Source organism: Tenebrio molitor, chromosome 1, assembly GCF_963966145.1.
Source record: "Tenebrio molitor chromosome 1, icTenMoli1.1, whole genome shotgun sequence".
NCBI classification, from domain to species: Eukaryota; Metazoa; Arthropoda; class Insecta; order Coleoptera; family Tenebrionidae; genus Tenebrio; species Tenebrio molitor.
The window spans coordinates 27,137,855-27,162,931 of NC_091046.1; the positions used below are offsets into that span (position 1 = coordinate 27,137,855).

The 25,077-nt window shown below is 35.5% G+C and overlaps 2 long non-coding RNA genes across 8 annotated transcripts in view; both read right to left on the bottom strand.

Moving 5' to 3' along the window:
• Positions 1 to 4,535: 4,535 nt before the first annotated feature.
• LOC138141348 (uncharacterized) lies at positions 4,536 to 7,285 on the bottom strand. The gene is made up of 3 exons (XR_011163108.1): positions 5,608 to 7,285; positions 5,412 to 5,542; positions 4,536 to 5,354 (listed from the first exon to the last, which is right to left on the bottom strand). It is a non-coding gene; the product is annotated as an uncharacterized lncRNA (long non-coding RNA).
• A 13,464-nt stretch (positions 7,286 to 20,749) lies between these two features.
• Positions 20,750 to 25,077, bottom strand: part of LOC138130038 (uncharacterized) — a 48,586-nt gene continuing 44,258 nt past the window's right edge. Inside the window, exons 3-6 of one of the 7 annotated variants that reach the window (XR_011159483.1) lie at positions 21,930 to 24,765; positions 21,580 to 21,872; positions 21,107 to 21,516; positions 20,750 to 21,049 (exon numbers count right to left, since the gene is read on the bottom strand). This is a non-coding gene — a long non-coding RNA (uncharacterized lncRNA). Of the gene's footprint in view, positions 21,050 to 21,101; positions 21,536 to 21,579; positions 24,766 to 25,077 lie in introns of all 7 variants that reach the window. The other 6 variants (XR_011159487.1, XR_011159486.1, XR_011159478.1 and 3 more) reach the window with 6 other exon arrangements.

Here is a 25,077-nt window from a genome sequence, read left to right on the forward strand (position 1 = left end):
GTATATGCGATGTGTGATACGTGGAAAATTGGCACGTGGTGTGCCTGTTTTGTTTCATAAGACTCATTGGGAATGTATTAAATTAATATTAAAACATATAAGTAGCGCAAGAATAAGTTCTGAAAATCCATGTGCTTGGAGTGCCTAGTACAAACAACAAGTGTCAAACAACAAGTGTCAATTTTTAGATGCATGTGCTCTAATGAGAGATTTTTCGAATAAATGTGGGGCTGAAAACCCACAATCTTTGTTACATTTCTCTCGTCGAGAGCAATTTACAAACTTATTAACTACAAACTTAAACCTAGAACTTGCCCTAACTTACAACCTAAACTTAAAACTACACAGCACCTCACGGTGGTCCTTTCACACGCGTCTCTCCACTGGTCACCCCTCGTCCTCGTCTTCGAAGAACAGTCCCGGAAAGGGGGACCACCAGCGCACCACCTGCCAAGCGGGATCCTGCATCTGCCCGCCGGCTCTCAACAAACACCGCGGCAGCGATCCGCGGAAGAGTCAACCGGACTACTCCGGGAGAACTTCTTCCGGCCCCGGCCCTCGCCGCCGCCGTCCTGTCACAAAAACGAAAAACAGCAGAGGCGAAGCAAGATAAGGACACAGAAAGTTGTCCGTTTCGATAACGGCTCGTTTCCATCATCGGGACGAACAACTCGTAGTAAAAAAATGAAATCCAAAGCGAATTTACCGAGTTCCTCCTTATCCCTTTTGTATCCTTATGTATTTCCCACTCATCAAAAGAAGACCATAAGTATCACTAGCGCAGTGTAGTCTGATGAACTTTTTAAGAATTAAGGAAAACAATAATTATGTAATACCTAGGATAAGTCCGGTTTTAGCTAATGTATATAAAAAAAAACATTGTTATAAAATAAAAAACAAACAAGGTATTTATTAGTTTAGGATATTATGTATTTTTATGTGTTATTACTGTTTTTAGATAGTTATCAAAATAAAACACAAAAAACAAAACATCGAGCGTTTTATTTCACAAAATTTATATATTTGATTTTAACCGAGATTTTAACTTCAATTAATAACAATAAAATATAAAAAAAAAAATAACATAATACCTAATACTTCCATAAGTTTTAATATTTACATCTTCTTGAGTCCACTGTTTTCCCTTAAGTTTCTTAGCGTTTCCTATTTTATTTTTTGCATTTTTTTAATAATTCTTTCTTTACCAGATTTTCATATTTGCAACATTATTTTGACCAATCAAATGACGGAATGCAAGGTGCTATTTATCCTCTCGTCTGAGACCTAACGACCTAACCACAATCTTACCTTACTTTCGCGCTTGTTAACGCTCTTAATTTATATTATGATAATTTATAACTTTCTAATGTCTTCCTCTGCGGAAAGCCATACACGAAATGTGTGGCGAGAAAATGAGTGTCTGGTGCTGGTAGAAGTTTTCCGACAAAACAACATCAATAAACTATTTGACGGCAAAAAGTACAAGAATGCCGAAATCTATAAGTTGGTCCATTCTAAAATGGCGAAAAAAGGGATAACTAATAAATCGCCAGAACAAATTAAAACAAGGCACTGAAGGTGGCATATTATAAATGCAAAAAAAAAACACAAGTGGCGAGGATCGCTCGCAATGCGAGTTGTTCGAAATCCTGGATGAAATATTGGGGTCCCGGCCATCGGCAAATTTAGAAGCAATAGATGCCATTGAGACACCCTCACAGTTGTTGCAGCAAGATGTAGTATTGCAGGTGGACGAAACTGTGACAGAAGATGAAACAACCAGGTGTGCTCACCAGCAAATTCAGAGAGTGTTCCGTGTTCTGAGAATACATCGCGTTTTTCTGTAATAAAGAAGAAATGGCAGAGGATACAAGAAGAAATTGAAAAGGACTTTGCGAATCGGCAGCAACAAATGTTGACGACTTTTTTCTTGAATACCAACGAGAAAGCGAGGAGAGGAGTGCTGAAAGAAGGAACCAACAATTGGAAAAAATCTTGAACGCTGTTACTACGTCAATGAAACAATTTTTTTATATAGGTTGCCTTATTGATGGGACTCGGAGGGGCTTGTCGACGCGAAGAGCTAAGTAATTTGAAGTTGGGCGACATAGAGAATGTCGGATCTGCCTTACTTGAAAGTGTTAACAACACTAAAACAAAGGTCTATCGAACTTTTGCAATTATCGACAACGACAAAGAGTCCTTGGATTTTCTGGATATGTATAGAAGATATATCGCTCTGAGACCTTCGCATGTACAACATCGCAGGCTATTCTTGAAGTATAAAAATGGTAAATGTGTAAATCAGGTGGTAGGGAAAAATACACTCGGTTCTTTACCCCGAAAAATTGCTGGATTTTTGAAGTTAGAAAATCCTGCTGATTATACGGGCCATTGTTTTCGATGCTCATCTGCTACACTTGCAGCTAATACTGGAACGGATATGACGAACTTAAAGAGATTAGGAGGTTGGAAGAGTTCAACAACGGCTGAATCGTACATTGATAACAGTCATAAGACCAAATTAAATATTGCCAAAAATGTTCTAGTGGGAGAATCTTGTGCGTCGGTAGCTGGTGCTTCTAAATCTTCTCCGCCAAGAAGTGTTTCTATGTCTACGAGTTCACCTTCATCAAAGAAAATAAAATTAGATGAATCTTTACCTGCCAATCCTGTTGCTATTGATGTCCCTGCTACTGACCAAAATATACAGCAAAGTCAAGTGTTAACTTTGAAGATAGACATAAATGTGAATGTAAACAAGTGATTTTGTTCATTCAACTACATACATATTTCAATAAAATAGATATTCAAATTAATTGTTGTTCTTTTAGGCCTTAGGGCGCAAGGCAAAAGGAATTATTTACGCCCGCAAATTACTGTATAAATGACTTCATTTTGATACGATTTTACAAAAACATATATGTGAACGACGCTTTTGTTGGTCCCAAATTGATTAGCAACGACTCGATATTCTGCACAAGAAGCCAATTTATACAAAGCAATGGCCACTTTTATTTCAACCGTTGCAGGATCTTGAACAGCATTGCACTTTGCTTGTAGAAACGGCTTGAGACGATTGCGAAAAAACTTAAATGTTGAGGAGCTAACTCTGAAATTTTGTAGCGAATCTTCATCAGTAAAATGCTTTTGTACAAGTCGATGCCACCAGTATCTACTTCTGGTCTTCATCCAGCAACTCCGCTTCCGCTTATTATTTCTCTCGTAGGATCTTCGACTGTTGCAGTGATGAATAACTCTCATTTGGTGTTGGAGCATAAAAGACACAGTTTCGTTTTGTCTTTCTTTATCTTCAGCTTTCTCTTCATTAATAAGTTGAAATAAGGAAATAAACAATTGAAACGTAACCATGCACAACAGAGCCTTTTTAGTTGCTGTAATCATTTTTGACTCTTTGTTTTAATTTTCACTCACAAACACAAGCGTAAACAGTAAGGTGAAAATAAGTTTAGGATCACAAATTACACTATTGACGGATGAATAAAATATTTTTATCTTACAGGTGGAGTTTTTGAGCTACCTTAGACCATTGTTTTCGGTGACAGAAGTCAAATTTTAATCACAAGTGAGATAAAATACTCACTAGTGAGTAAATTTTACAGCTGCCATTTAACTTGACATAAAGTACTCACAAGTGACTAAATTTGACAGCTGTCATTTTACTTGAATGAAACTTCGTTTCTTGAATTTTTTGCAATAGTTGCACCTGTAAGATAAAACGTCGTATATCACACGTGATCGAAATGCCATTATGAAACTCGTGAGAAGTGTCCCACTCGTGCGCAAGCCCACTCGTCGGTAAAAATTCTCACTCTTGTATAGGCTATGTGCATGGAGGCGTGGTTAACGAAACACGTTACAGCAGCGCCCATGGTGGCGGCCGTCGTAACTGCATTTTAGCCTAGCAAGCACGGCTTTATATTGTCGCCAGTTATATTTTGATTAATAAAACACGTGTTGGGCACTGAAACTCGTACTCACATCTCGGAAAGTAAAGTACTTTTTTGTTCGACACTGTTAGAATTTGAGAAATTTCTCCTGTATGAACGGATTTTGATAAATGTCACAACTTGTCAAAACGAAACGTCAAGCTAATTTTAATGATTTTAAGCTATTTGGAGCCTTTAAGGTGCTCGTCGAACAAAAAAAGACGTCGTATGCAACTCGTTCGTGTGTAAATTGGGCTTTTTATGGCACTGCTGGGTTTTTAAAACGCTCGTTTCACTGGCGTTTTAAACTGGCAGACTCATGCCATAAACAGCCCAATTTACACATGAACTCGTTAAATAATATACTATTTCAATACATTCATAATTGTGTAAGTTATCATCTCCGCTGATGAGCGGCTGTGAAGTAAACTAAAGTCTATTTTTTCCTGGTAGGCGCGTGCGTGCGCATCTCCGAAAGGTAGAATCACATAGCTAAAATTTTTAGCAGGATGCAGGAATTATTAGTATTTTTGGTTGCATATTATCTAGGGGGATCAGTATTTGTGGTTGCATATAAAACTCATGTTTATGATTTAATTTTTGTATAATTTGTAAAATGTAAACAAAAAAGTTTATGAATAAACTCGTGGAAAATTTGATAACAAATATTATATGTACAACATTTTTTATTTTTATTTTATACATACAGGAGTTTAATTGGGTACAAAATAACTCGATACTTTTGGATTCAATCGTTAATTTAAAAAACAAAAATAAAAGAAAATAATCATCAGCGCACTTTTCACTTATAATTTACACGAGCTTTTTTTTGCCGAAGTAAACTTGACATTTCAATGAGAATTTTGTTGCCTGGCAATTCAACGAAAAAAACTCCCTCTGGCAGTTTTTTGAGTTTAATTGCAGGCAACAAAACTCGAATTATAAATGTAAAGTTTACTTCGACCCAAAAAACAAAAACTTGAGTGTAATTCGGTAAGACAATTTAATGAATACGGAAAAGTACGATGATGCAGACCTACTAGAATCAAACGCTTTCAAAAGTTAGGTTCCGTTTTGTCGCTGGAAAAGTTAGGGCAAACTTTTTTCGCTGTCATAGTGACAAAAACATCGCTGCTTATGGGATTTTTAGTGTATGAATTAAATTGTCACATACAAAAAATTACAGTGACATCAACAAAAATTGACAGTTCACATGAAAGCGGCAAAAATTTCATAACATGGACATGGCCTGCTTCGACTACAATCATTTATAATAACCATGTATCTTGCAAGAGAAAAGGAGATATTTTTGATGTTCATCCAATTGAATTATACATTTGCTATCAGGTTTCTTCGGTGCCTTTTCTTCCGCCAAGTATCGTTGAATGGTTCTAAATCCACAACCTTCAACACAAAGTAATTAAGCTGTGATAAAACAAAAACAAAATCTGAAATCAATACCAGTATAATCTGCAGTTTTTTCCATTTGAGCCGTCTTTGTTAACTCGGCAAAATCCTTGAGGATCCCACGAAATACTTAAACGGTCTTTCTTCTCTTCTCTTCTAGATCTTCTCGGCTTGTGAGAAATTTGCTATAAATATGAATTTATGCATTAATAAAAAACTGTTACTTGCTATTAGCATAAATCCAACTTACGCCGTTTATTTGGTGATCGAAATTGAGACATCTTGTTGACATATAAAAACTTCTTAACCTCTAAGAACTAAGACCTGTTTTTTCAATAAATAAACGGACACAACAGAAAACAGACACGAAACAGAAACAAAACAGACACAAAACACGAACGGAAAAGTAAGACACTATGAAACAAAAATGGCAGCTTGGACCTGATTGACAGTACAGAACACTGTAATATTGCACATTTCTCTAGTGTAAGTAGAAAAATAAAGTAACCAATAGGAAAGTCGCATTTCGTTGCAGGATTTTGTAAATGCGCACGCACGCGCCTACCAGGAAAAAATAGACTATAGCTAAATCATTTGAAATTCCTACCTCAAATTGTAACAAATTCGTGTCTGAATGAGAGATATTGAAAGCTGAAGTGAATAAATAAGGTTTAATTAAGAAACCTGTACATTATCGCAAAACGTACTTACAAAATCTATCCAAATTAAAATGGGTTGACAGACGGATAATTATTTCGTATTTTGTTCACAGCGTTGTTTATACTAGTCATAGTCATAGTAACGCTTCGCAAAAAGAGCTATATTAATTTAGTAGTCTACCCAATCTTCTACCTGGTTTCGTAACATTACTAAATAATTTGTTATGAAGGTTTGAAGAAAAATTAGTATACATATGGTATTCGGAGTAAAATTGGTTTTATGTGCTCAGCACATAGAACTACATTTTTACTCCTCATAAGATAATATATTATTTTGAGAAAATGACAATGACGTAACGTAAATTACTACATATTACACATTGGAACTGGCTGGCGACACAAGTGCATTATTTTAACATTATACGGAGTTGCGGTAACAAAAGTTTGCCGCACCACAAAACCATCAATTATGGTCCCAAAGTAAGTTTTTTTTTCTCCTGAACACGGCAGTTATGTTCCTTAGCAAGTTTCATATCTTTCTCGACCGTTGCTAGTGCAAAATCTAGGGTATTTTCCGATTTTCGATAAATTGGAACGCCGTTCGAAGGACAATATCCATCTGTAGTATTTCGAGTATAATTTAAAAATTGTTTTGATTATGCGACAAGTTTTTTTATAAATACATTTGTTATATCTTAGTGTGTATAATAATGCAAAATAGCACTTCCCGGCACACAATTTATTTATAAAAACAGTAAAAACTTGGACTTGCCGCTTGATACACGCGTTTCAGATGCTAGAAATGGTTTACAATTCCGGCCACCAAGCGGCGCCACTTGTACCCATGCACACAGCCTATAATGATGCATTTCTATCACTTACGAGTATAATACAGGGTTATTCTAAATGATTGTAGTCGAAGTAGGCGTGAAAACTGAATGTAAAAGTTATGGTTGCCGCTCCACATAAAAAAATCATCAAAATGATGTGTTAAATTGGGTGCAAAACAACTCAATATTTTTAAAATTGATTATAGAACAACTCAATATTTCTGGATTCAATCGTTAATTTAACAAAAATAAATAAAATCCTCATCACCGCACTTTTCACCTAAAAAATGACAGTGACAGCGACACAACTGACAGTTCACATGAAAGCGGCAAAAACGTAATAACATGGGCATGGCCTACTTCGACTACAATCATTTAGAATAACCCTGTATAATCTACTATTGTAAACAGAATTCAATCGATTCGACTAGGTATTGAAACTACTCATATGTACACTTTTGTACTCAATATTAATACCGTTTTCAAATCGCTTTCGGTTCCTCGTGGAAACGTAGTAAATATATGCTTATTTACAGCAAATCACTGTGCAATTCTATCATCCGACCATTTTGTAGCTGTTTGCAAGAAAAGTTTTAAAGGTACGTTATATTTTCTAGAAGTATTATTTTTAATGTTAAGAACAAAAAAACACAGTTTCGATCCTACTGGAAATCGAATGCACAAAATTAGTAGATTTATAATTTGAGGTGAGGAATCGACATACTTATTTAAAAATGCATCGGACAAAATGCAGCGAAATAATAAAGAAACATTCTCGCACCGCACTTCGCAGATAACCTGAGAGAAGATATTGGGGATTCACCTTACTCTCTCCTCATAGACGAATCGACAGATATCGCGGTTCACAAATATCTCGTCATTTGTGTTATACAGGATGTCCAAGAACTGGCGCGTGAGCCGTTAACTGCGAATTTTAATATTTAATTCGACAAGGATTCTACAACAAAAAACGTCAAAAGCATGTTAGTTTTGTAACACGCCTTCCTGAAGGTAACTCTACTAAATGTATGCGTTTCCGAGGAAATGACTTTAGATGTTGCTGCTAAAAAACTCTGATGAAATATTTAAAGTCCATTCAAAAATCAAAAAACCACCAACGTCGCAATTTCCTCGATAATTACTATCGGCAACGCTGTCTAGTGTAAAATTTGGTGAGATGGTGAGAATTGTAATTTTTAGGTTAAGTGTTTATTAAGTGTCAAATTACTCAAATTTATCGGGGGTTCGTGTGAATTCTATGTTATTGTACAGTATACGATGAGAATACTTAATAAAAAAGTTAGCAGGCACGAAAACAGGAGTTCTGATTAAAGAATAGTGAAATATGTAATAATATAAAAAAAAGAAAACAATGAACTGTACTTTAGATATGAATTAAAAACAAGAAATATAGAAGTAGAAGTAGCCCACTCGCGATGCAGGATGTCTTGTTATTGCTTCCACTACTCGGGCGATATTCCGGCTCAGGTTCATCTTCATCCTCATCATTATCTTGGTCACTGTCTGAGAGGTCTAAACCTGATTCTTCATCATCAGAATCGGCAAGGTTTATAATCCCTGGTGGAATATTATCAATACTGGAGTTGCCCATCTCTTTTATCCAATCACTTTTTATCAACTCTTCACAATGGGCAATGGTGTTTTGCCACATTTCAGGAGTGTAACTAAATAATGCCTCTGCCCACAAATTTGCAACACGGTCCTTATCATCAGTGTTTAAGTGAATATGTTTATTGTAATAAGATTTACAATAACCCCATGCATGTTCGATGGGGTTATATTGGCAATGATAAGGGGGCAAACGTAGGACATCTATGCCATGTTGACCAAGAAGTGTGTCAATTTCATATTGTACAGGCGAGTTGGTAAGAGTTGGTTCAATTAATTCCCATAATTGTTTTTTTGTAAATTTTTTGTCAAATGCAATATTTTTACTGATTAAGTAATTTTGTAGGTTCTCCTTCTTTGCAGATCGAGTTGGGGGTTTATCAAGTTGTACAGAGTGGTAGGGTGCGTTGTCCATGATTACCACAACTTTATCTTGAGAAAACATCGGCGATAACAATGCAGGAATTAACTGATTTAACACCCATTCTTTAAAGACGTTACCATTCATTGTGTTGTGATAATCACGATCATTATTTTTGGTATCTAACAGGAGAGCGCACCCTTCCATAAATCCATATGCACAACCAGAATGGAGGATTGTAAATCGCTTTCCTTCAGTTTTTGGAATCTTGTAATTAGTACTTGGCAAATCATCATTCACCCAAGTTTTTTGCTGTGAACCATACCTATATATCCATGTTTCATCTAAGTAAATAAATTTTACATTTGGATAATTTTTTAAATATTGCAAATACGTTCTTAAGAATTTAATTTTCTTTGCTATTATAAATGATCGTTCCATGAGAATGTTTCTATTATTTTCCAATTTATATCTAAAGCCCATTGATTTTAAAATTGAGTACAAAGTAGTGCGGCCGTAATTGTACCTTAATTCCACTCTGGCAAACTGAAACAGTTTGTCGAGAGTGAAATATTCTCCATTTTCTTTATATTGTTGAATTTGACGGCCTAATTCTTCTTTTAAAAAATGGTCTTCAAATAATGGTCGCTTATGTCTCCCGCCTTTACTTTTGTACGATCTTAGTTCTTCGCCGCGCAAATAGGGTTTCAAAATACTGATTACTGTACCTCGCGATACCTAGTTACAGATTAAATTTGGAATTGTTTCTAAAAATACAAATTCACCACAATTACCGAAAAAATATGCATCAGTATTTTATGAATCTGACGACAACTAAGGTCAGGCGATAATTTTTCAATTTCTTCGTAACCTCGCCCAACAGAAGCTTTCATTCCTGCAGTTAATAAATTTCTTGTTTTTCTGGGCATGTTAATAAATAAATGAAATGTGCTAAGCAATTTGAACAAAATTCAAAGCAATGGGATTTTGTTTTAAATTTAAATCAAATAAATGTGTAAATGTCATAATTTATTGTTACCAACATAGTATGAAGAAATAATTACCTAGGGTTTTTTAAATTTTACCAACCTAAAGCAACAGGTGGTGGTTTTTTGATTTTTGAATGGACTTTAGACAACTTTTATTAAATTCTGTCACTTTGACATTAACAGAAAACGGAAACAACATTAAACGAAAAGTACTATTGGGGACACGGAAAACTGGGCAGATGTGTCATTCAGTTGTCAAAATTTCTAAACCATACCTTAGCTACTCATAACCAAGCTTAAGTTAATTTGACAGTTTTTTTGAAAATATCAATCATAATGACGGCAAAGGTGCATTTACAGACACTTTTTGAAATGACAATAACAGACTGCCCAGGATTCCATGTCCCTCATTGTACATTTTTAAAGTAAATGATCAAATTGTAGATTTTCTGCCGACCATATGTGAAAATTGTGACTATTAAAAGTCAAGAATCCTTTTTAGACATAAAACCGCTAGGTTGGAATTTGCCCATCACAACATGAACTAGGAGAATGTAACCTAAGAATTTTCAAAAAATGTAAGTTTTTTTGAAGCATATTCTTTTCAGATAATTTTTTCTAATGAAAAAATGTTTAAATTATATGGCCCGACGGACTTAACTGCTATTGGAGGGATTTGAGGAAAGAACCGCAATACTTTTCCAAACGGAACTTTGGTGGTGGCACTCTAAAGGTATGGGGAGCGTTCACATAATGAAAAGTTTTTCTTTTCCCCATTATTTGTAATGGGGGCCACACACACAGAGGGAAGAGTCAAGACTTGAATGCACACGCCACGGGGTACAGTTAAAACTCCGTGTGTGTGGAGAAGAATGTGGCACGCGCATTCAAGTCAGTTGAAATCAAGACTGTCTTGAATTTTGGCGTGCAATTTCAAACCCGCGCGGGGATAACTCACTGTGTGTGGCGACAAGTCTCTGCATGCTTCGGTTAAAATTCAGTGGCAGCCGTATTTTGTCTGATTTACGAAATATGTCTCGTGAATACAATAAAGGGGCACGCCACTGTTATCAGACAAATTTCCTTTTTGGCCACCATCACAATGAACGTTTGCTGCACAACTGACGGGGAAGCAATAATGTGTGTGTACTCACAGAGAGTACGGGTTTAACTTAGGACAAGCGTGTACACTTTTAACTGCACATTCTTCCGTCTGTGTGTGTGGCCGGCTTAAGATGTTGAGCAACGTGTTATGTTTGATGTTTAATTTTAGGTGTTCAGAGATTATTGCTTCAACATCTTTTAGCAACACTATGAGATCTTTCGACGGGAATACCAAATGGCCTCTACTTCTCTGAGTGATGAATGTGTTAAAGGATTCCAGACCATCTCCAATGATTGTTTTTACACAATTCTGGCATTTCTCAGCTTTAAATTTTCGAGCAATGTACCCACAAATATATGCAAATGCTTCCTCATTATCACTGAACTCCACATTGCCAGCACATTCAAAATCTCCATCCAGCATTTCGTCAAGGTGTAAATCGACTTCGGCTTTTGATATATTTGTTTTTGCTTGAGTGCTACAACTCAAAAGATCTTTGGGGTTATGGACCAATGCTTCAAGCATAGTTCCGCCAGACACATTACTTCCACGAGGTGGCTTAACCAAAGAATTATAAAGATATTAATCTAAATCACTGAGCCGTAATAGAAAAAAAAATGTTCAAGTGGATGCCCTTAGACCTTTTGACGTAGATTTTATTAAAAAGAATTCAGGTTCTGCACAAGATTCCCACAATTCCATGTAAATCAAGAAATCTTCTAATGCTTGTTGTTCTGGAGAATTTAGTCGAAGTGCATTGAAACTATTGTTGGAATTGAAAATATCACATTAGTGATTTATCCGTCTGCAAAATTGAATTGTTGCTTCACAATCGGAAAAGCCAGGTATGCCTTTTTCTTTTAATATTATTAAGGAATCTGCAACTGTTGCACTGAATAATTGAAATGCATATCTAGTAGTCATTTTTTCATGATGTTCAGATTTAATATGTTTTTGTGTTAATTTTGGGGTCAGTTTAAATTCGTGATTTGCATCATATTCAACTAACATTTTGAAGTGGGTCAATTGAACGCGACCTTCAGGTACGTGAAATTCTGCCTTGGAGACGAGACGATTTCTGATGCATTTTATTAAATGTGGAAAATCGGAACACATTCTCAATTTTCTTTCTTCCTTGCAAGGATGAATACACCAAGGTTGCTGTGGATTTCCTGCACCAAAGGCTCTGTTCCAAGTAGCACCATCTGAAGTAACCACATCTATAAACAACCCAGCTGCTTCACACAAGAGAGTTGCTTCTAGGATCAACTTTGCTTAAATATTTCCTGCCTTTTGATAAGAAACAAGTAAGTGCCTGCATTTGTTTGCCAGCAAATGGTTGAAACATTATCACTAAAGCATGATCACCTAACTCATCTTTTTGCTTCTCAGGAGTATAGTTTCCCAAGTCCACAAAACCCATTACTTTAAGACGATTTTTATCAAAGTGTTTGCTTGGAGTAATTTTACATTCGTCCACCATAAGAGTTCCATGACGTTCACATTCCGGCATAAATTTTGTTTTTTCTTTTAAGAGTTCAAATAATTTATTATGAAAACCGTAGCTACTATCGATGTTGTTGATATGTCGAGAGATAGTGCTTGGTGAAAGCAAAGGTAGCAAGTATCTATTTCTTAGATGCCTGTACAATTTTGGAGACTTGATTTTTATAAGTATACAAGCATATATCCAATCTTTGGTGTACCTCCTACCATGTAGTGCCTGACCTGCACTCTCGATACACGTTTTGACCACCAGTTGTTGATTTTCTGGCAACTGGGAAATTAGATTATCAGTGTTTTTCATGTTTGACATTGGTTTTTGCAAGTTGGTGATAGTTGCTTCCTGTTTTTCTTATTTTTGCTTTAATCGCCTGCACTGATTTTGAATTTTTTTCCTTTGCGCTATGTGCTTCAATTAATTCAGATTTTTGTTTTGTTTTAATAATTGTTTTCGCAACTTTGCACAAAAGTCACAACGGTCTGTTTTTTTTCTTTTATTTTCACCACTACAGTGACGGCTAAACCTACTTCGTATCCCAGATCCATTGCAAAGAATCATATTGCCAATTTTTGCTATTAAAGTTATCAGATCATCCAATTTTGTAACTTCAGCATTATATTCACGAGAAATATTATTTAATGATATTCTTATTTCTGATCCGTATAATTGATTTGTCAAATTATAATTGATTTGTCCATTAGAATTGCTTTATTACCTCCTAATGAATCGTTGTATTTTACGGGACTGATTATGATCGAGCTACATTGATGTAATCCCCATTCATAAGGTAGCTTAGTCAATAAATTACTCTCTGAAATTTCCTTATTCAGATATTCAAAAAAATTGGCAGAAACCGAAGGAAAAACGAAATCATTTATGTTTGAACTAGTAGGAAGTGCTTGCTCGGATGATTCAGGATGAGTGGGATTTATATGTGAGTTTTGGAGTGTTATGGTACTACTAATTACTTGCGGTCGGAGTGGAAGAATTTCTTTAGGACTGTAAAAAAATATACATTATTAACAGTTTTATTTTTATTATTTACATTTTGTATTAGTTAGTAGGTATGTATTGTGTCCGTGTATGCTGTAATATGTAAAAATACGTGTTTAATTTTTAAAGGCTGATTTTTACACACCTTTCGAATTTTTTTTATTCCTATATTGCTTGATGTTAAGGACAGGAGAAACAGGAGGCAAATAATTGGAGCACGACTTCACATTTAGTTCAGGAATGGCATCTGGAGACAAAGTCCTTCCAACTGGGTCATTTTCATGATCAAACAAAAAGTGCTCCTTTACAAATTTTTTATTAAAATGTTCTGTACAAACAAAATGCTTTGCTGTTAAGAAAACACCTACCTCTGCTGCGTCGCCCGCTGTTATATCATTGGCAGCATCTTTTTCGTCGAGGTAAGCTCCACCTGGAGCTTGGCGATTAGCTGGTCCTTGGGCTCGTTCTGGGACTGGATCTGGTAGGTGTTGTGGTCGCTGATGGTGGCCCTGGTTTGGCCCATCGGCGAACGGCACGTGTGGCACCACGTCAGCGGGGTGCCGTGGTTGCGGTGGTTCTTGAAGATGACTTGGATCGATTACCAGGAAACGGCACGTGGCAATGAACTTCTCCTCCGTGATGTTGGGGAAGATTCGTTTTGCGATACGTCTTTTCCTTGAAAGAAAGCTGTCGGTTGACTCACCGACGGCTTGCCTGGTTCCGTAGTACTGCGCGTGGAGTTCGATCACGTTCTCGGGGCCTCCGTACTTGTTCACTACGGCCCTCTTCAAGTCTTCGTATGTTGGCGCGAATGGTGCGTTATGGCTCCACCATTCGGCTGCTGAACCTCGGAGTCGCGTTGCGATTTTGTCCCGCCACAACGCGGGGTTGGTTGTGGCGAGCCCTTTTTCGCAGAGTTCCAGGAAATTTTGTGGGTCCTCGTGGTCGAGGCCGGAAAATTCTGGGAGCTGGAGCGTCCCCGCCGGTGTGGTGACGAGGAATTGTTCCATGAAGGCCGTGAGAGCATCGACATCCTTCTTGGTGAGGGTCGAAGCCCAGGCTATCAGGTCCTGTTCCTGTTGAGAGCGAGTCTCGACCATGATGATATGCCCGGTATCTCAGGGTAGTCGGTTCTTTTCTTCTATCCAGAAAAAAAAACACTCGGGAGCGCCACGTTTTGGAGCCAAAATTGTCACCGGGCCGGTGTGAATTCTCTAAAAGCCGGGCCGGCTTTTAGAGAATTCAGTAATAAAGAAATGAAGGTTTTATTTATTTCAATCAACAAAAACAAAAGTTCTTATGTAATACAAAAATTAGAAAAAAGTAAAGTCAACTTGACAGCGACCGCCTGCTACTTGATCGGTGCCTACCGTCTCGCTTACTGGTAACACTATACAGTGCATTTTTTTTAACTGTTGCCATAGGGAATTGCATGGTAAAACTTATACCCCCTGTTAACTTTTGTTCTGATGAAAATATTCAAACCATTTTTGGAACAAAGTTGAAAGATTTTTTAAACTATCGGATAGATTACAATTCAATCTCCTAAACTGTCGAAAAAGTTGTGAAAAAAATATTTGTACCACGCCGGAATAATAGTCCGTCGAGCGGCCGCCAGAATAGCGTCCTTGTCGGCTCAACCAGCAACTGCCTATCCCCACTTTTGATTTTTGTCAGTTTCATTTAAAAAATAAATAGCGAGATCTTCTGGTGGCTATGATTAAATTTCTTTATAAAAAAAACAAAACGTAAAAACGTTAACTCACAAATAATTCAACACATTAACAGAAATTATCAAAGGAATTGTTCGAAATGTTTTTCTTCGACTATTTTGTAAATGTCGCACTGGAATGTAATTTGGTCAGGTTGAGCCGATAGGGACGCTATTCTGGCGGCCGCTCGACGTACTATTATTCCGGCGCGCTTTAAAATATTTTTTCACAACTTTTTCGACAGTTTAGGATATTGAATTGTAAACTATCCGGTAGTTTAAAAAATCTTCCAACTTTGTTCCAAAAATGGTTTGAATATTTTCATCAGAACAAAAGTTAACAGGGGGTATAAGTTTTACCATGCAATTCCCTATGGCAACAGTTAAAAAAAATGCACTGTATAAGAAAATTATTTATTCAACATCTAAAACGCCATTACAGATGGAGTTTTGAATAAGGAAATATTTACAATTTACAATATTTACAATAAAAACAAATCAAAAAACCAATTAGGTAAATCAAACAGTCAAATGTTACTGTCAATTTCATTCGTATGTGTTATTTGTTTTACAAAACGTTTTCGCAAATGACTCATTTAACAGAAACACAACGTACAGAAATTTTAATGTTGATTGGGTGCGGGAATAAAACTAGATAAAACTAAAACAGGAGGAATTTCTTCATAAACTTGCTTGTTGTCAACAAGCTGAGGGATGGCAATTCGAACGTTTAATTCCATAATTTTAAATACTTACTAACACAGTTTTTGACTTGTTTTTGTTCGTTATAAAATTTATTTTTTCCAACTGTATTTTTTTTTTCTCAAAAATTTCCTTATGTAAGGTAACAAAATGTTTATACTGGCGTTTAGACAATAAAAAGGGCTATCAGAATAAAAAAAAAATAGGGGGTTTCCATTTAAAAAAACTATCGATGACGTCATAACTCGAAAACAAATAACTGCTTGGAATTTTATTTTGTATTAAAATATGTATTTTTATAAACTAAAATTGACCTGTTCAAAGATTTTTTTGAAAAAAAATTTGTTTAATTTTTAATGAATTTATTCCATACTTTTGCCGCCCACTGTATATTTACGAAATAATTTAAAATTATGACATTATGAAAGCGGCATCTATGAAAATGGAAGACAAAGATAAACAGATGGTTCTGTAGTTTCATGAAGTCAAAATCAAAAGTTGTTATTAATATGACAAGAAAGAAGATCAAGTCATGGGTAGACATAATCAACTGCAAGTGGTTATGGTGAGAAGTCTTTTTTCTAATTGGAAGCAACCTGTCTATTTCGAGTTTGATCAAAAGATGAACAAATCTATGTAAGAGGATTGTTTGATAATTAGTGAGCCTGATCTAGGTACAACCGTTTGACGAAATTTATTTTCATGGCAACGCATACGCACTTGTTTTCTACAACAAGTGTGTAGTTGCGTCAATATTGTGACAATAGTTTTCGAACAAGAAATTAATAAGTGGTGCCATGTCAGGAGAATCAAGTACAGTTCTCAAAATTGAATACCGAGCCGTAATGAAATACCTTGTGATGAAAGGTAAAAAGGCCAAAGAAATTTTTGAGGATCTCACCGAGACATATCTCAACTTTTCTCCTTCTTATGCCACGATTAAACGTTGGACTCGTCTTTTTCAACAAGGACGGGAATCGATCGAAGATGATCCTCACCCGGGGAGGCCGCAGACTGTAGTGACTGAAGAAAATGTCAAAAAAGTGGAGAATCTAATTCTGCAGGATCGTCGAATTCGGGTTCGGCAGATAGCTGACGAATTAAAGATTAGCACAATTATTTGCACATGTCCAAGGTATGCGGACGTTGGGTGCCCAAAATGCTTACTCCGTTTGAAAAACAACGACATGTTCAATGATGGCTACAATTTTTTGGGATGCTGAGGGAATTTTGGTGATCGACTACTTGGCAAAAGGAAGCACAATGAATGGCACTTTATTATGCTAGTTTAATCTCGAAAGTTCGATCTATTGTTTTGGAAAAACGTCGAGGTAAACTTAGCCGCGGAATTTTGCTGTTGCAAGACAATGCCCCTTGTCATATGGCTAAAGTTTCAAAGCAAGCTGTGGTTGATGCCGGGTTCGAAAAAATTGAACATCCTCCTTATAGTCCGGACCTGGCTCCCAGTGATTACTACCTGTTCCCAAATTTGAAAAAGGAGCTTCGTGGAAAAAAATTTTGGTCCGAAGAAAAGATGATGTCCGCTGTAAATGATCATTTTGCAGCAAAATCTTCAGATTATTTTTTAACTGGTCTACAGTTATTATATAGTCGATCTGAGAAGTGTATTGCAGTCTCAGGAGATTATATCGAATTGATAAAAACAATTTGCTTATACCCTAAGCGCAATTATTATCAAACTCCCCTCGTAGCATTAAAAAACGCCACGATTTCGTTTCGGCCGGTGTAGAAGGCCCGAGAGGTTCTACAAAAGCTTGCGGGACAGTAACATCGCTACTTGACCATCCGAAGTCAGCAAAGAAACATCAAATAAAATGCAACGACGACCACGTCTCGTCTTTACGCAAAATCCCTACCTTCCGCGACATTTTAAATAGTTTATTTTATTTGACTGTTCGTTTCAAAATTCGACACTGTGCCAGCCACGGGGCGGCTGGAGAACCATATATCTAATACTCCTATATGGAGCATTCCCTATTTTATTGCATGGGCGGTTCGTGGACAGAGCAAGAGAGACAGACATATTGATGTCTACGGATTCTTTGGTTCAAATGCGCAAGCGCAACTTTACGGTGCCAAAATTCACACAATCAAATAAGTAATTAATTTTGAAATATCAGAAGGAAAAGTTTAATACAAGATTAATTTTTAAATGAAAAATTTTACCTGTTAAGCGTTTTACATTTATTTAAGGGGAATTTTTAATTATATGACGTCTCATTTTGTTCAACATATGTATTACATATTTTGTTTAACATACCTACTATTGCAATAGTTGTAATAGTTCGTCAGTCTTGAAATTGGACATTTGAACTAAAAAAACTCCGAGCCGGTTCAGACAAAATCATCATCAAAAACTTTTGATGTTATTCTTTTTAATACGCAGATAAAATGAGTCTTGAAACTGAACATTTGCAGCAAACGATCTCCGATGTGGTAAATAGCACATTATTATTGTTTTATTAGGATTAAAAGTGGCATTTTTTTGATGAGCAAAGTTTGCCGAGCGGATGCAACAGCTAGAAGTCAAAAAAATGCCAGTGGAGACAGGAAAAATTAAAACTTCCTAGCTTTAGGTTGGCGCCACTTTGGTGCATGCGCGTTTTCAAGAAGTGGCACGAAAGGATAGAACCCATGTTCGTTCATTTTCCTCTGTCCACAAATTGGAAGCAAATGCTCTATACAGTGAGCGGCAAAAGTATGGAATAAATTCATTAAAAATTGAACAAAATTTTTTTCAAAAAAATCTTTGAACAGGTCAATTTTAGTTTATAAAAATACATGTTTTAGTATCAAAGAAAATTCCAAGCAGTCATTTGCTTTCGAGTTATCACGTCATCGATAGTTTTTTTTTAATGGAAACCCCCTATTTTTTTTCTTGATTCTGATAGCCCTTTTAATTGTCTAAATGATAGTATAAAAATTTTGTTATCTTACATAAGAAAATTTTTGAGAAAAAAAATACTAAATTTGGAAAAAATAAATTTTATAACGAACAAAAACAAGTCAAAAAATCAAGTAGCTAAATCAAACAGTCAAATGTTATTGTCAATTTCATTGGTATGTGTTATTTGTTTTACAAAACGTTTTCCAAAATGACTCATTTCACAGAAACACAACGTATAGAAATTTTAATTTTGATTGGGTGCGCGGATAAAACTAGATAAAAACTAAAACAGAGGGAATTTCTTCATAAACTTGCTTATTGTCAACAAGCTGGGGGATGGCAAATCGAACATTTAATTCCATAATTTTAAATACGTCCTAACACAATTTTTGACTTGTTTTTGTTCGGAATTTATTTTTTTTTTTTCTCAAAAATTTCCTTATGTAAGGTAACAAAATTTTTATACTGGCGTTTAGACAATTAAAAGAGCTATCAGAATCAAGAAAAAAAATAGGGGGTTTCCATTTAAAAAAACTATCGATGACGTCATAACTCGAAAACAAATGACTGTTTTGAATTTTATTTTGCATTAAAATATGTATTTTCATAAACTAAAGTTGACCTGTCCAAAGATTTTTTTGAAAAAAATTTTGTTTAATTTTTAATAAATTTATTCCATACTTTTGCCGCTCACTGTATAGGAGTACAGAGTGATCAACAAGAATCCAAATCAGAGCAAGCGTTGCAAATTATCGGTCACGTCGTAGTAAAATCATATGCTCATAAGCGGTCAAAACATGGGCGTAGACAATTTATGGTCTCAAACTCTACTTAATAAAAAATGATACCTTATGAATTTTAGACGTTGGAATTGTAATTAATTAATTATTGTGCATTTTATTATTATTATAAGATAAGGGAAACAATTTATAAGTTTAACAAGAGCAACATTTTACATTTGTAAGACTAAGTAAATTACCATCTTCATTGCCAAACGCGACGCCACTGGTACGGAGATGCTTCGTTGAAATGTCACATTTCAAAATTCAAGGTTGTTGTTGTTGACAATTCAAGTGATTTAACCTAGAAAACAAATCTTCGATTTCGGCAAAGTTTACACTTACAGACGTTTATTGAAGTTGTAAGCAACAATTATCCCAAAATAAGTTGTAAAATGGGTTTTACCATTAAAGAGAAGGCATTTTTATTAGATTATTTTCGAAAGAGGGTGAAACAAGAAAATGAAGACTGGCCTTACTTACTTTGTACCCCCTTACACCGAAGATGTCCGAACCTGATGGTATTGGTTATCAACAAGTTTATCAATGTCTTAAAATTATAGTGTCTAATTTTAGCAGATCATAATCCATCATTAAGAAGAAGTCAGGTCAGTCCTTAGTTTTTAGAAATGGTGCAAAATGTTCAACAAATTATCAAGGAACATCCCTCAACTTCCATAAAGCGTTTAAGACAAGTTAAATTGTGTTATGGCACTTACCAGAAAATTTTTAAGAAGGATATTAATTTGTTTCCCTTTGTGAAATAAAACCCACACATTACCCTAAACAAATTGACAGGTTTATAAGGGTTTTTGAAATTATGAGAGGCGAGTTTGATTCTGTCTGGACCACAATGGAGAACATTTTGAGCAGTTTTTGTGAAAACTTATTTTTTGACATTGGAGTAGTTTAAGGCCCGGTTGTATAAAGCCTTTGTCAACTTTAACAAGTTGTTAAACCAATGTTAAATTCATTTGCTAATGTTAAGTGTTGTATAAATCAGTGGACAATAGGTTAACAGATTGTTAACTAACAATATGTCAAACCAATGTCAACCCAGGATTTGCATTGCATTTGCATTGTATAAAAGTATTGTCAAAGTTAACATAATGTCAAACCTTATTTAACTTTCTGTCAGCTAATCAGTCATCAGGCATCAATTAAATTACGAGTTCGTTTCCATAATGAAGCTTTGAGGACAAGATTTCTAATTTTTGGGATAAAGTAAACGTAATTCAGTAATAATATTTTTATTTAATATATTATTAATATATTCAATATAATTATTGGTTTATTTAGATATAAAAGATGTCAATATCTAGTTTGTCTTCACTGATGACTGAAGAGAGTGATGAAGAACCGAGATTACTATTACGAGCAGTAAGAATTCGTCGTCCAAGACGCTTTTTCGTTCGTAAGGATCCATTTGAACTGTATAATGACGCGGATTTTAAGGAAAGGTACAGGATCAATAAAAATACCTTCAACACGTTGCTTAATTTGATCCGTCGTCACCTAGAACCTGCAACAAAAAGAAATCAATCTATTTCGGCAAAACTGCAACTCATTGTTACATTACGATTTCTGGCCAGTGCATCCTTCCAACAAGTACTTGGGGACAATATCGGCATTCATAAATCTTCGACGAGTAGAATAGTTACCAGAGTATGTAATTTAATAGCAGCCTTAAAACCTCGTTACATTAAGATGCCAGTAACCGACCAAGAAAGACATTTAATTAAATCTGGATTTCACAACATTCGTGGGTTTCCGAAAGTAATAGGTGCTATTGACTGCACTCACATTAAAATACTCTCTCCAGGCGGTGAGCAAGCCGAACGATTTCGAAACCGAAAAGGGTACTTCTCAATCAATGTTCAGGGGTTTGTGATTCAGAACTAAAAATAATAAACATTGTTGCTCGTTGGCCAGGTTCTGTTCACGACAGCACCATTTTCAATGATTCACCTCTGTGTGCTGATTTAGCTGCTGGAATGTATGAAACAGACTTTTTATTAGGTGATAATGGTTACCCCTGTAAAAGTTACTTACTAACACCACTATTGAATCCAAGAAACCGTATGGAGAGGGCGTACAATGCGTCTCACAGATCCACTAGGAATTGTATTGAGAGGTGCTTTGGGGTGCTGAAGCGACGTTTTCCTTGTTTGTCCAGAGGATTAAATATGAAACTTCAAACAACTCTCCACATTATTGTTGCATGTGCAGTGCTACATAACATATGCATTCTAGAAAATGATGAATTCTTTGAGGGTGACGAAATTGAAGATTTTGATCCAGAATTGCACATTGTGAATGATGAAAATACTGCAGTTAGAGCAGCCCTAATTAATTCAGTTTTTGCAGACATGTGACATGTAGACTATATAATTAAAACTCACGTTAAATGCCAAATACGTTTTATTTGGGTTTATCACAATTAACACTTTTAATTAACAAGTTGCCCTTACGGAAAAAAAAATAGTGCGTTGTATTCCTTGCGAAGTGGGCTTTCAAACGAGGTGTCACTTGGCATACCCTTACATTTGAAAAAAAAAGTTAGGGGTAGTTGCGCACTTCCAGGAGGATATATGCAAAAACCATATACGCCAAAATGTGGGCAAGGAAAAACAAAAATCGACCTGTTTCGGGATTTTTTACAAAATGTACCTATGTCCAAGTTATGAATTTTATTCCAGTTAGTTTCCACAGGGTATATGTTACGGACAAAGACGATAATTCGGCCAATAACGTTATTGGCCGGTCAATGACGATAATGGCCAGTCAAGTTGGACATTAACCATAATGACCGGCCAGTAACGTTAATGTCCATGTAATTTGGGCAATGTTAATAATTCATTCATAGCATAAAATAATACCAGCGCGCTGCATAAAAAAATTTGCTCGAAGTACCATGGATCACTCTCATGCCACAACAAAAATGAACAATTTTGAGTACTCTCAATATTATTTGAAAAATTTGTGTTTTTCACTTTGTTCTAATTAGCTATTTATCCACCAAGGCGTTACAACGATGATTATGCCCGGAGAACGATGAATCCAGCTCGAGGGCTTTAGCCCGAGAGATGGATATCGTTCGATGGGCGTAATCATTCGGTGACGCCGTGGTGCATACCAGATTTTATTTTTCACTATACGTGTTCTTTAAAAAATTTCATTACGCCCGCTTATTCTTATTACACCCTGTTATTATTCCCCGGTTGTTTGGACATGTTTACGTATTTCGTATCCTAGGAGTTATCATGCAATTATAGTAAAGTGAAAAATAAGAAAAATCTTTTGTTTTTTTTATTTACTTACGTTACCAAGTAAAATTTGATAAGTGTGAATAATTTTTTTTCACATAGTACCTACTTCAACACATTTGATAAATAAAAATACTAAAAGAAAACAATATATGTATTGTCTAGTTTCAATAATAATCATGTAACCTACGAGTATATCAGCATTACCCAGCCGTTTTTGACCATTATCATTAATGACCGGGCAATGCTGTTAGCGTTAGAATAAAAATGACATTTTTAATAACATTGCCCACTCACCACGGGCCATAACGTTAATGTCCGGTCATCATCAATAATCGCCAGGAAAAATGGACATTCACGTCATTGTCCGGCCATTATCGTCAATGTCCATTTATCGTCTTTGTTCGTAACATATACATACATACGAGTATCTCTATTATATTTCTATGAAGAAAAATACAATTAAAATTCGAAAATTCACAAAATAAATAATAATAGTAAATTATATATTTTTAATTTGTTGTAACCAATTTAGGGCGTTTTTGGTGAGTACATGAAGTTCGGAGAAAACTGGCTGGAATTTAGAGTAAGAGGACATTCTTCCACAATGTGTTGGGATGGTTTCTTTTTCTGCACCACATTCACAAGATAGGTTTTCACGAATGTTCCAGTGAAACAGCATATTACTGCATTTGCCATAGCCGGTTCTAAAGCGATTTAATTTACACCAGATTTTCGTGGGTAGGTCCAATCCCGGAACTTGTTTTGTAGGATCTTCAATTAAATTTTTATTGAAAATATCTACGTCTTGCCAGGATGCTTTCCAATAATCAGATTTGGAAAATGGTTGCATGAGAAATTCTTCTTTCCAAACTGGTTCCAATGATAAAAATTATGTTAAAAATCTAAAATTAAGACAAAACATGAAAGAAAAAAAATTTATTCAAGTAATATAAAACAAAAAATTAGCTTTGCCCTTATTAATAAATTAATTTTTATTTAAATTTTCCAACTGTTTTCTCCTTATCTTCAAATCTAAACAATGCAATTGCCTCTTGGATTTTAATTCAAAACAAGCTACTTCGTATTTTTTTTTAAAGTATAGTTGTTTATAATTCAATTTCTTTTTGTTTATAATTCTTGTCTTTTTAACAGTTGCAATATGGCGAGACGATTTGGCTTGTACCGAGGCTTGTACATTAGACTCAACCGGAGTAACGGGCACATATTTAGGATCGGGAGAAGATACAGGTTTTGGTGAAATCTGGATAACAGAGCAACCAGGAATATCTATGGGTACTAAAATAATAAATGAGTTATAAAGGCATTAAAAACTTCCAAGACTAAAATACGCTGTTACCATCATGAAAATAATCACCAGCATCATCAAAAACATTTGATAATGGATCAATTTGATCTTCCATAATTGCTAAAATTTGCGCCCCTGCATCATCTAATTGGGGATTATAATTACCTCCACCGGTTTTATTAATTTCGCGCCTGTCCTCCTCATCAATCAACTTTGCTCTTATATACTGTTCTTTCTGTTAACAAACAAGTAACAAATGTATTACCCACTTGAAAAGTAATTTATTTTTACGTGTTTCTCGGCGACATCTTTTCGTGTTTTCCGCTTTAGATTTGTGTAGAGCAACTTCAAATGCTTTACTGTTCTGGTCACTTCAGTTTCGGCATTAAATTCCTGCATAATATTTTTCCAGGCATTGTTCTTTTTATCATTAATTACGCATGACGTGCCTTTATTTTCAATAATAGGTTTGTACCTTAAGGGAGAGGAGAGTGGATTGGATATTCAGGAATATATATAGAAATAGTTATTTGAAGGAATAATTGATAACATGTAAAATGTAAAACCGTTGAATTCTACCTACCTTTCAATTATACTCAACAGAGCCATTTTCTCCTTAACCGTGAAGTTTGCGGTTCGTTTTGTTTGATCTTCCATCGTTCTCTAAATGCAGAAAAATCGTCAAAACACTTAAAACCAAAACAAAACAGGCTGAAAATTACTCACGAATTAAGTTTAGGTTAGACAAAAGGTCAATGACGCGAAGCCAGTGGCACCAACTTCAATATATAAACGATAAAGTTTCTAGCATTCAAACGTGATCCCATGTTAACTCGTTGTCAACGCTTTGTCAGTTAACAAGCCTGTGCAAATCATTTATACAACGGTGTCAAAATTAATTCAATGTTAACATGTTGTTAAAGTTAACGCGGTGTTAGCTGACATGCAACTTGACATGCTTTTATACAACCGAGC